We start from the raw sequence: 10,476 nt of genomic DNA, 5'->3' as shown, positions 1-10,476 counted from the left end.
AAGAAACAGGAATTGGGTTTGTTTTCGGATCAGAAACCGCCCTCCAGTGGACAACTGATTTCTAAGTTCATTTTCATGCGGGTAAAACATGAATTGTTATAGATACAGGTTTAATGTCTATTCATGAACAGTGGGGTGAGATGGAGGGGAAACGTCAATAAGACACCCCACAATAGCCATCACTGAGGCTGCTGGTTATCCTGAGGAGAAATATGCAATTTGTGCTAAAGTCTTCCCCTTCACAAAGGAAAGTGAAATGTTACATAGGAATAGTAGTCCTCGCATGTCTGATCCACATTTCACCAATGCCAACCTGGATCTAATGCCATAGGCCGTGAGGGAGAGGATGGTGGTTCTCTTCCCAGAAGATGGCAGGGGAAGGCCATCTTATCAGGCAGGAGAGGTACCTTTCCATTCAATGTCACCTCCTTCCACTACAGCTCCTCCTTCTTGTATCTTACCTCCTGGTTCTCCCTTCTATCTTCCAGGATGTCACCATCTTAAACTTTCATATCTCTTAGGAGAACCATGTTATGGAGAGTGCAGGAGACCACTACAATGACCAAGATTGCAGGAGAATAAAGAAGAGCACCACCCATTCAGTCCAGGCACTTATTCAATGTTGTCCTATTGTTTGATTCACATCTGTGCCCCTGTGTGGGGCTCTTGTCAAGAAGTTATTAGCCATCATTTAGGATCCATTCATGCATTTTGAGAGTTGGAGTGAAAATCTGAGGCAGCCTGGTCTGCAAAGCATGAAAGATTTATGACAGCTGGGATCTGGAGCTGAATAACAGATTCTAAGTTCTGTAAGGAGAAAATGGTACACCCCAACAGGTCCACAGCTGGCACCATCTCCCTGGTTCTGCACTCAACTCTGGAACACCTAGCTAACAAGGGCACCTATGTCAGACTTCTATTTATAGACTATAGCTCAGCCTTCAACACTATTATTCCCACGAAACTCATCTTCAAACTCCATGACCTGGGCCTCGTCATCTCCCTCTGCGACTGGATCCTGAACTTCCTAACTCACAAACCACAATCAGTAAGGTTAAGTAACAACACCTCCTCCATGATCATCCTCAACACCGGTGTCCCACAAGGCTGTGTTCTCAGACCCCAACGATACTCTTTATATACCAAATTCCCCTCCAATTCAATTTTCACGTTTGCTGATGACACCACCATAGTGGGCCGGATGTCAAACAATGATGAGACAGAGTACAGGAATGAGATAGAGAATCTGGTGAACTGATGTGGCAACAATGATCTCTCCCTCAATGTCAACAAAATGAAGGAGATTGTCATCGACTTCAGGAAGCGTAAAGGAGAACATGCCCCTGTCTACATCAATGGGGACGAAGTAGAAGGGGTCGAGAGGTTCAAGTCTTTAGGTGTTCAGATCACCAACAACCTGTCCTGGTACCCCCATGCCGACACTATAGTTAAGAAAGCCCACCAACTCTATTTTCTCAGAAGACTAAGGAAATTTGGCATGTCAGCTATGACTCTCACCAACTTTTACAAATACATCATAGAAAACATTCTTTCTGGTTGTATCAGAGCTTGGTATGGCTCCTGCTCTACCCAAGACTGCAAGGAACTACAAAAGGTGGTGAATGTAGCCCAATCCATCACGCAAACCAGCCTCCCATCCATTGACTCTGTCTACACTTCCTGCTGCCTCGGCAAAGCAGCCAGCATAATTAAGGACCCTACGCACCCCGGACATTCTCTCTTCCACCTTCTTCCGTTGGGAAAAAGATACAAAAGTCTGAGGTCACGTACCAACCGACTGAAGAACAGCTTCTTCCCTGCTACTGTCAGACTTTTGAATGGATTTACCTTGCATTAAGTTGATCTTTCTCTACACCCTAAAAAAAAAGGGATTAGCGGGTAGGGCCTGTGTGGGATTGTGGTCGGTGCAGACTCGATGGGCCGAATGGCCTCCTTCTGCACTGTAGGGTTTCTATGATTCTATGACCCTAGCTATGACTGTAATACTACATTCTGCACTCTTTCGTTTCCTTCTCTATGAACGGTATGTTTTGTCTATTCAGAAACAATACTTTTCACTGTATGTCAATACATGTCACAATAATAAATCAAATCAAACCAAATCAAAGGGGTAGGAGTGGTCTTAGTGATTAAGGATAAAATCACTTTGATAAGGGAGAGCTAAATATTCCAGGACACTTAACTTTTAGAAGTAGTAGGCAAAAGGGAAAATGAGGAGTAGCTCTGATAATAAAGGAAAGGATAAAAACAGTAGAGGGAAACATCTTATCTTACAAAATCAAGTAGATTCAGTTTTGGTGAAGGCAAGAAACAGCAAGGGGCAGAGACCATTGGTGGAAGTTGTTTATAGGCTTCCTAACAGCAGCTGTAGTGTAAGTGTAAATCAAGGAATTAGTGGTGCAGGTAAAAAGGGCTATACAGCAATTATGGGAGCTTTATAATCTTCATGTTGACCTGGCAAAACAAATTTTCAATTTTTCAAGACTCTGCATCTGCACTCAGCTGAGCATAGATGTATCTGTCCTCCGAGAAGGACTGCCCACAAATGCCTCTGTCTTTCTCATCTCTTTCTGCACACTAGTGCCATGCTCATATTCCAATACAAGCCTATGTAATATTGCACAAGGACCCACCAATGTAAGCGTGCTTGCACTAATGTAGGATAAGCTTGTAAGATGTGGCAGTGTTTGCTCTAATATCTTTGTTTACAGTGCTTTTCCTGGTGACATTACAGGATTCTATTGTTCTCCTGTCACTTCCAAACCTTTGGGAGATCCAAGAAGAAATTCAAAGACTTGCCTTTGAGAGCAGTAGCCTCTGCAAAACTGAGGCTTCCAAATGCAGTTGAGTCTTTTGCATACTGGCAGACAAGGAGGAATACAATCCATGCTTTCATCTACAGATTGCAATATATTTTCACCATCATGACAAGGAATGCCCATCTTGTCTCTCCAATTTGCTCCTGGGAAGGTGGGGGAGATAGGGCGCACTGGAGAAGTCAGTGGCCACCCTCCCCCAGGTGCCAATCTGTGCCTTTCCTCTCCCATCATTGGAGCATCCATTCCTTTAGGCACAGAAATGGCTGTTGTGGTGTGTCTAAATGGGGCCCCATACTTGCAAATTCTTGCCTCGTTTCTTGTGGCTTCTTTCAATATGCCCACTATACATTTATCAGCCTACCTTTGTGATAATCAGGTACTGTTATTATTTCCCTACCCATCTACCCTACAACCACCCCTCACCTCACTCCACCCCCCAATTGTTCCAAATGTCAGTTTCCAAACCCTAGAAGAAAAATCAGGTCATTTAGCTTCTAGTTTTGGATACGGCTGGCATCAAAGGGATGAGACAGCGATTGTCCACAGTAAATTGGACAAACTGTTAATGGATGAAATAGCAGAAAAGAACTTGCAACGAATATCAAAATTAGCACAAAACAATTTACAATTCCATTGGGATAAACAGGGTGGTTAGAAGTAAAGTGACATCCTTGAAAATGGATAACTTTGATTTTTTTAAATAGAGGTTTACAGCATGAAAACAGGCCCTTCAGCCCAACTTGTCCACGCCGCCCAATTTTTATCCTTAAGCTCGTCCCACTTGCTTGTGTTTGGCCCATATCCCACTATACCAATCTTACCCATGTAACTATCTAAATGCTTTTCAAAAGACAAAATTGTATCCGCCTCTCTGACCACCTCTGGCAGCTCGTTCTGGACACTCACCACGCTTTGTGTCAAAAAATTGCCCCTCTAGACCCTTTTGTATCTCTCCCCCTCATGCTAAACCCATGCTCTCTAGTTTTAGACTCCCCTACCTTTGGGAAAAGATGTTGACGATCTACCTGATCTCTGTCCTTCGTTATTTTTTAGATCTCTATAAGATCACCCCTAAGCTTCCTACACTCCAGGGAAAAAAGTCCCAAACTATCCAGCCTCTCCTTAAACTCAAACCATCAAGTCCCAGTAGCATCCTAGTAAATTTTTTCTGCACTCTTTCTAGTTTAATAATATCCTTTCTATAACAGGGTGACCAGATCTGTTCACAGTATTCCAAGTGCGGCTGTACCAATGTCTTGTACAACTTCAACAAGATGTCCCAACTCCAGTATTCAATGTTCTGACCAATGAACCTAAGCACGCCGAATGCCTTCTTCACCACCCTGTCCACTTGTGACTCCACTTTCAAGGAGCTATGAAGCTATACCCCTTGATCTCTTTGCTCTATAACTCTCCCCAACGCCCTACCATAAACTAAGTAAGTCCTGCCCTGTTTCGATCTACCAAAATGCATCAACTAGCGTTTATCTAAATTAAACTCCATCCCGCCATTCATCAACCCACTGGCCCAATTGGTCAAGATCCCATTGCAATCCTAGATAACCTTCTTCACTGTCCACTATTTAGAAGTTTATTTGTTAGTCACAAGTAAGGCTTACATTGCACTGCAATGAAGTTACTGTGAAATTCTCCTAGTCGCCACACTCCAGCGCTTGTTCGGGTAAATGTACCTAGCCAGCACGTCTTTTAAGACTGTGTGAGGAAACCGGAACACCCAGAGGAAACCCATGCAGACACAGTGAGAACGTGCAGACTGTGCACAGACAGTGACCCAAGCCGGGAATCGAACCCAGGTCCGTGGCGCTGTGAGACAGCAGTGCTAACCACCGTGCCACCCCCAATCTTGGTGTCATCTGCAAATTTACTAACCACGCCTCCTAAATTCTCATCCAAATCAATGACAAATAACAGTGGACCCAGCACCGATCCCTGAGGCACACCGCTGGTCACAGGCCTCTAGTCTGAAAAACAACCCTCTACAACCACCCTCTGTCTTCTGTCATGTTGTTGATGATAAGGAAATAGCGGACATGCAGAATAATTACTTTGCTCCTGTATTTACAGTAGAAGTTAGCATACCTCATTAATATCGAATAAGGAATGCACCAAATTAATGTCAACAATTACATTATGATCACTTTTTAACCTTATCTCATTATACAACAGAGGATCAAAAATAGCCTTATTTGTGTTAGGTCCATGATATACAGTTTTAGGAAATTGCTTCAAACATCTCTGAACATGACCTCCAGACTACCTTTGCCAATGTGATTTATCCCATCTATATAAAAATTAAAGTCCACCATTATTTTTGTACCTTTGTTACAAGCTTCCATTATACCCACATTAATATTTTGTCCATCGGAACAACTGCTCTTAGGGGATCTGTGAATTTTTACCATCATGTTTTCTGGCCCTTGTTATTCCTCATCTCCACCCATATGGATTCTACAGGACCTTCTGGCCAAGATCCTTTCTCACCACTGCTTACGTCATCCTTTATTATCAGGACTATCTCTCCTCCTTATCTATTCTCCTGTCTTTTCAACAGGCATGGTCTTTTGGACCATATCAAATTACTCAAACAAAATAGCAATATGGGGTGGAATCTTGTTGAGTCAGGTTTCTCACCTGCTGGATGTGGAGTGAGTGAGACACCCTCATGACCTATTTTTTGGGCAGGCCTGCCAGACAAGAAGCCAATTAGGCAATGGCGAAGCTAGCAGTAGGCCTTCCTCTGGAATCAAGACCCTGGGAGTAGAAATTTCAGCAGCGGATGGAAGCTATTATTCTTAGCAGCATCACTGGGGAGGCTGTGGTTGCTGATGGAAGGACAGGCAACCAGAGACCCAGGACTGCAGAGCAACCCAGGTCACAGGTAGGAATTCTATGGGGGGTGGGGGGGCTGTGATTGTCTGTGGATATTGCAGGGGGGTGGGGGTTGGATGGCAGGGCAAAGATGTGAATCTCAGCAGGCCCCCCCAATAATGGAATTTAATACGGATATATGCGAATTGATTCATTTTAGCAGGAAGAACATGGAGAAACAATATAAAGGGTTCAATTCTAAAAGGGGTACAGGAGCAGAGACACCTGCAGGTAAATGTGCACAAACTATTGAAGGTGTCAGGACAGGTTGAGAAAGTGGTTAATGAAGCATATAGGATTCTGGGCTTTATAAATAGGGAAAGCAAACAAGTTACATTAAGCCTATATAAAACTCCGGTTCGGCCTTAACTTGAGTCACCAGGTGGCATCTGTCCATCTCAAGCGTATTATGTCCAATTCTGGACACCACAGTTTGGGAAGGATGTGAAGGCGTTTGAGAGGGTGGAGTAAAGATTCACAAAAATAGTTCCAGCGATGAGAACTTCATCTCTGTGGATAGAATGGGGAAGCTGGAGTTGTTCTCCATGGAGAAAATTATGCGATTTGAAAAGCTTTCAAAATCATGAATGGTCTCGACAAAGTATATTGGGGAAAAAAAACTGTAGGTAGAAGGGTTGAGAAGCAGAAGACATTGATTAAAGGTGATTAACAAAAGAAAGAACAGTGACATGAGGAAAACTGTTTGCACAGTGTGTGGTTTGGATCTGGAATGCTCTGCCAGGGAAGGTGATTCAGGTAGATTCAATTAAGGCCTTCAAAAGGGAATTGGATAATTATCTGAAGTGGAAAAATTTGCAGGGTTTATGTTTATAGTTTAAGTTTATTTATTAGTTTCACAAGTAGGCTTACATTAACACTGTAATGAAGTTACTGTGAAAATTGTTTAGTCGCCACACTCTGGCGCCTGTTCGGGTACACTGACGGAGAATTAAGCATGCCCAATGCACCTAATCAGCACATCTTTTAGCTTGGGAGAGGAAACTGGAACACCAGGAGGAAACCCACACAGGCATGGGGAGAACATGCAAACACTGCATGGACAGTGACTCAAGCCAGGAATCGAACCTGGGTCCCTGGTGCTGAGGCAGCAGTGCTAACCAGTGTGTCGACCTCTGTGTTGTGGGAGGAAAGTTCGGGGAATGGGACTGGTTGAGCTGTTCTTGCACAGCCAGCATGGCCGAAGGCTACTTCATTCTAACCATTTTACTTAATCTAACCATATCAGCACGTCCTTCTAATCCTTCCTGCCTCATCATAAGAAATAGGAGTATGCCATTTGGCCTCTTGATTCTGCTCCACAATTCAATAAGCTCATGGCTGATATGACTGTGGCCTTACCTCCACTTTCCTGCCTGCCCACATAACCTTGAATCACTTGTAGTTCAAAAATCTATCTTAATCTTGAATATATCCAATGATCCAGCCTTCGCTGCTGTCTGGGTAGGAGATTTCCAAAAACTTAACACTCCAAGAAATTCCTCCTCATCTTAAATACGAGATCCCTTATTTTTAAGTTGTGTTCAGATTTCTCGATTTCCCCACAAGGTGAAACAACATCGTCTCAACATTCACCCTTTCAAGTCTCTTCCCTTATATGAGGAAGGATATATTGGCATTGGAGGGAGTGCAGAGAAGGTTCACCAGGTTGATACCGGAGATGAGGGGTTTGGATTATGAGGAGAGGCTGAGGAGATTGGGTTTGTACTCATTGGAGTTTAGAAGGATGAGGGGGGATCTTATGGAGACTTATAAGATAATGCGGGGGCTGGATAGGGTGGAGGCGGAGAGATTCTTTCCACTTAGTAAGGAAGTTAAAACTAGAGGACACAGCCTCAAAATAAAGGGGGGTCGGTTTAAGACAGAGTTGAGGAGGAACTTCTTCTCCCAGAGGGTGGTGAATCTCTGGAATTCTCTGCCCACTGAGGTGGTGGAGGCTACCTCGCTGAATATGTTTAAAGCGCGGATGGATGGATTCCTGATCGGTAAGGGAATTAAGGGTTATGGGGATCAGGCGGGTAAGTGGTACTGATCCACGTCAGATCAGCCATGATCTTATTGAATGGCGGGGCAGGCTCGAGGGGCTAGATGGCCTACTCCTGCTCCTATTTCTTATGTTCTTATGTTCTTATGTTCAGAATCTTACATATTTCAATACGATCACTTCTCATCCTTTTTAACTCCAATAAGTAGAGACCCAACGTGCTCTATTTTTCCTAAGGCAAATCCTTCATCCCAGGAATTAGCCTAGTGAAACTCTGAGCTGCTGCCAATGCAAGTATATTCCTCCTCAACTAAGAAAATCACAATTGTGGGTAGTCTCAAAAACATGCTGTACAGTTGTAGCAAGACTTCACCCTACTTTTATAGTCCACCCCCTTGCAACAAAGGCCAATATTCAATTTCCTAACCTAATTACTTGCTGTTGCCTGCACACGTTTTGTGATTCATCTTAACATCTTATTTCATATTAAATACTTCTATGCTACTTAGAATCATAGAATACCTACAGTGAAGAAGGTGACTATTTGGCCCATCAAGCGTGCACTGACTCTCCGAAAGACTATCTTACCCAGGCTCACCCCATCCCTGTAACACCATACATTTGGAACCGGCTTAAACTTGATGTCTGTGTCGATATACGCGATCTTCTTGGAGATCCTCTCCACTTGGAACTGGCGAGGAAGACAACGAGGAACACTACAGACAGTTACCCACAGATCCGACCAAAGAACACACCCGTCAACTCAACACTCTGATCAAGACCTTTGACCCGGACCTTCAGAGCACCCTCCGTGCTCTCATCCCACGTACTCCCCGCGTTGGAGATCTCTACTGCCTCCCGAAGATACACAAGGCAAACACACCTGGCCGTCCCATCGTATCGGGCAATGGGACCCTGTGCGAGAACCTCTCCGGCTATGTCGAGGGCATCCTGAAACCCATTGTACAAAGAACCCCCAGCTTTTGTTGTGACACTACGACTTCCTACAGAAACTCAACACACATGGAGCAATTAAACCAGGAGCACTCCTCGTCACAATGGATGTCTCGGCACTCTGCACCAGCATCCCCCACGATGATGACATTGCTGCAACGGCCTCAGTACTCAACGCCGACAACTGCCAGTTTCCAGATGCAATTTTACAATTCATCCGCTTCATCCTGGACCACAATGTCTTCACCTTCAACAACCAGTTCTTCATCCAGACACATGGAACAGCCATGGGGACCAAATTCACACTTCAATATGCCAACATCTTCATGCACAGGTTCGAACACGACTTCTTCACCGCACAGGACCTTCAACCGATGCTATACACTAGATACATTGATTACATTTTCTTCCTTTGGACTCATGGTGAACAATCACTGAAACAACTATATGATTGACATCAACAAGTTCCATCTCACCATCAGACTCACCATGGACTACTCTCCGGAATCGTCTGCATTCTTGGACACACGCATCTCCATTAAGGACGGTCACCTCAGCACCTCACTATACCGCAAGCCCACGGATAATCTCACGATGCTCCACTTCTCCAGCTTCCACCCTAAACACGTTAAAGAAGCCATCCCCTACGGACAAGCCCTCCGTATACACAGGATCTGCTCGGATGAGGAGGATCGCAACAGACACCTTCAGACACTGAAAGATGCCCTCATAAGAACAGGATATGGCGCTCGACTCATCGATCGACAGTTCCGACACACCACAGCAAAAAACCGCACCGACCTCCTCAGAAGACAAACTCGGGACACGGTGGACAGAGTATCCTTCGTCGTCCAGTACTTCCCCGGAGTGGAGAAGCTACAGCATCTCCTCCGGAGCCTTCAACATGTCATTGATGAAGACGAACATCTCGCCAAGGCCATCCCCACACCCCCACTTCTTGCCTTCAAACAACCGCACAACCTCAAACAGACCATTGTCCGCAGCAAACTACCCAGCCTTCAGGAGAACAGTGACCACGACACCACACAACCCTGCCACAGCAACCTCTGCAAGATGTGCCGGATCATCGACACGGATGCCATCATCTCACGTGAGAACACCGTCTACCAGGTACTCGGTACCTACTCTTGCAACTCGGCCAACGTTGTCTACCTGATATGCTGCAGGAAAGGATGTCCCGAGGCATGGTACATTGGGGAAACCATGTAGACGCTACGACAACGGATGAATGAACACCGCTCGACAATCACCAGGCAAGACTGTTCTCTTCCTGTGGGGGAGCACTTCAGCGGTCACGGGCATTCAGCCTTGGATCTTCGGGTAAGCGTTCTCCAAGGTGGCCTTCACGACACACGACAGCGCAGAGTCGCTGAGCAGAAACTGATAGCCAAGTTCTGCACACGAGGACGGCCTAAACCGGGATCTTGGATTTATGTCACACTATCAGTAACCTTGCCTCCTGGACTTGCAGAATCTCAGTGGCTGTCCTGTCTGGAGACAATGCACATCTCTTTAACCTGTGCTTAATGCTCCCTCCACTCACATTGTCTGTATCTTTAAGACCTGGTTGGTTGTAGAGATTCGCATTCTAATCAGTATTCTGTAACTTGATTTTGTGTCTCTGTATGCCCTGTTTGAGAGCAGATATCCACTCCATCTGACGATGGAGCAGCGCTCCGAAAGCTAATGGCATTTGCTACCAAATAAACCTGTTGGGACTTTAACATGGTGTTGTTAAAACTCTTTCTGTGTTTACACCATACATTTAGC

The sequence above is a fragment of the Mustelus asterias genome, chromosome 1 (assembly GCF_964213995.1).
Source record: "Mustelus asterias chromosome 1, sMusAst1.hap1.1, whole genome shotgun sequence".
Lineage (NCBI taxonomy): Eukaryota > Metazoa > Chordata > Chondrichthyes > Carcharhiniformes > Triakidae > Mustelus > Mustelus asterias.
Note: the sequence above shows the minus strand (reverse complement) of the source record.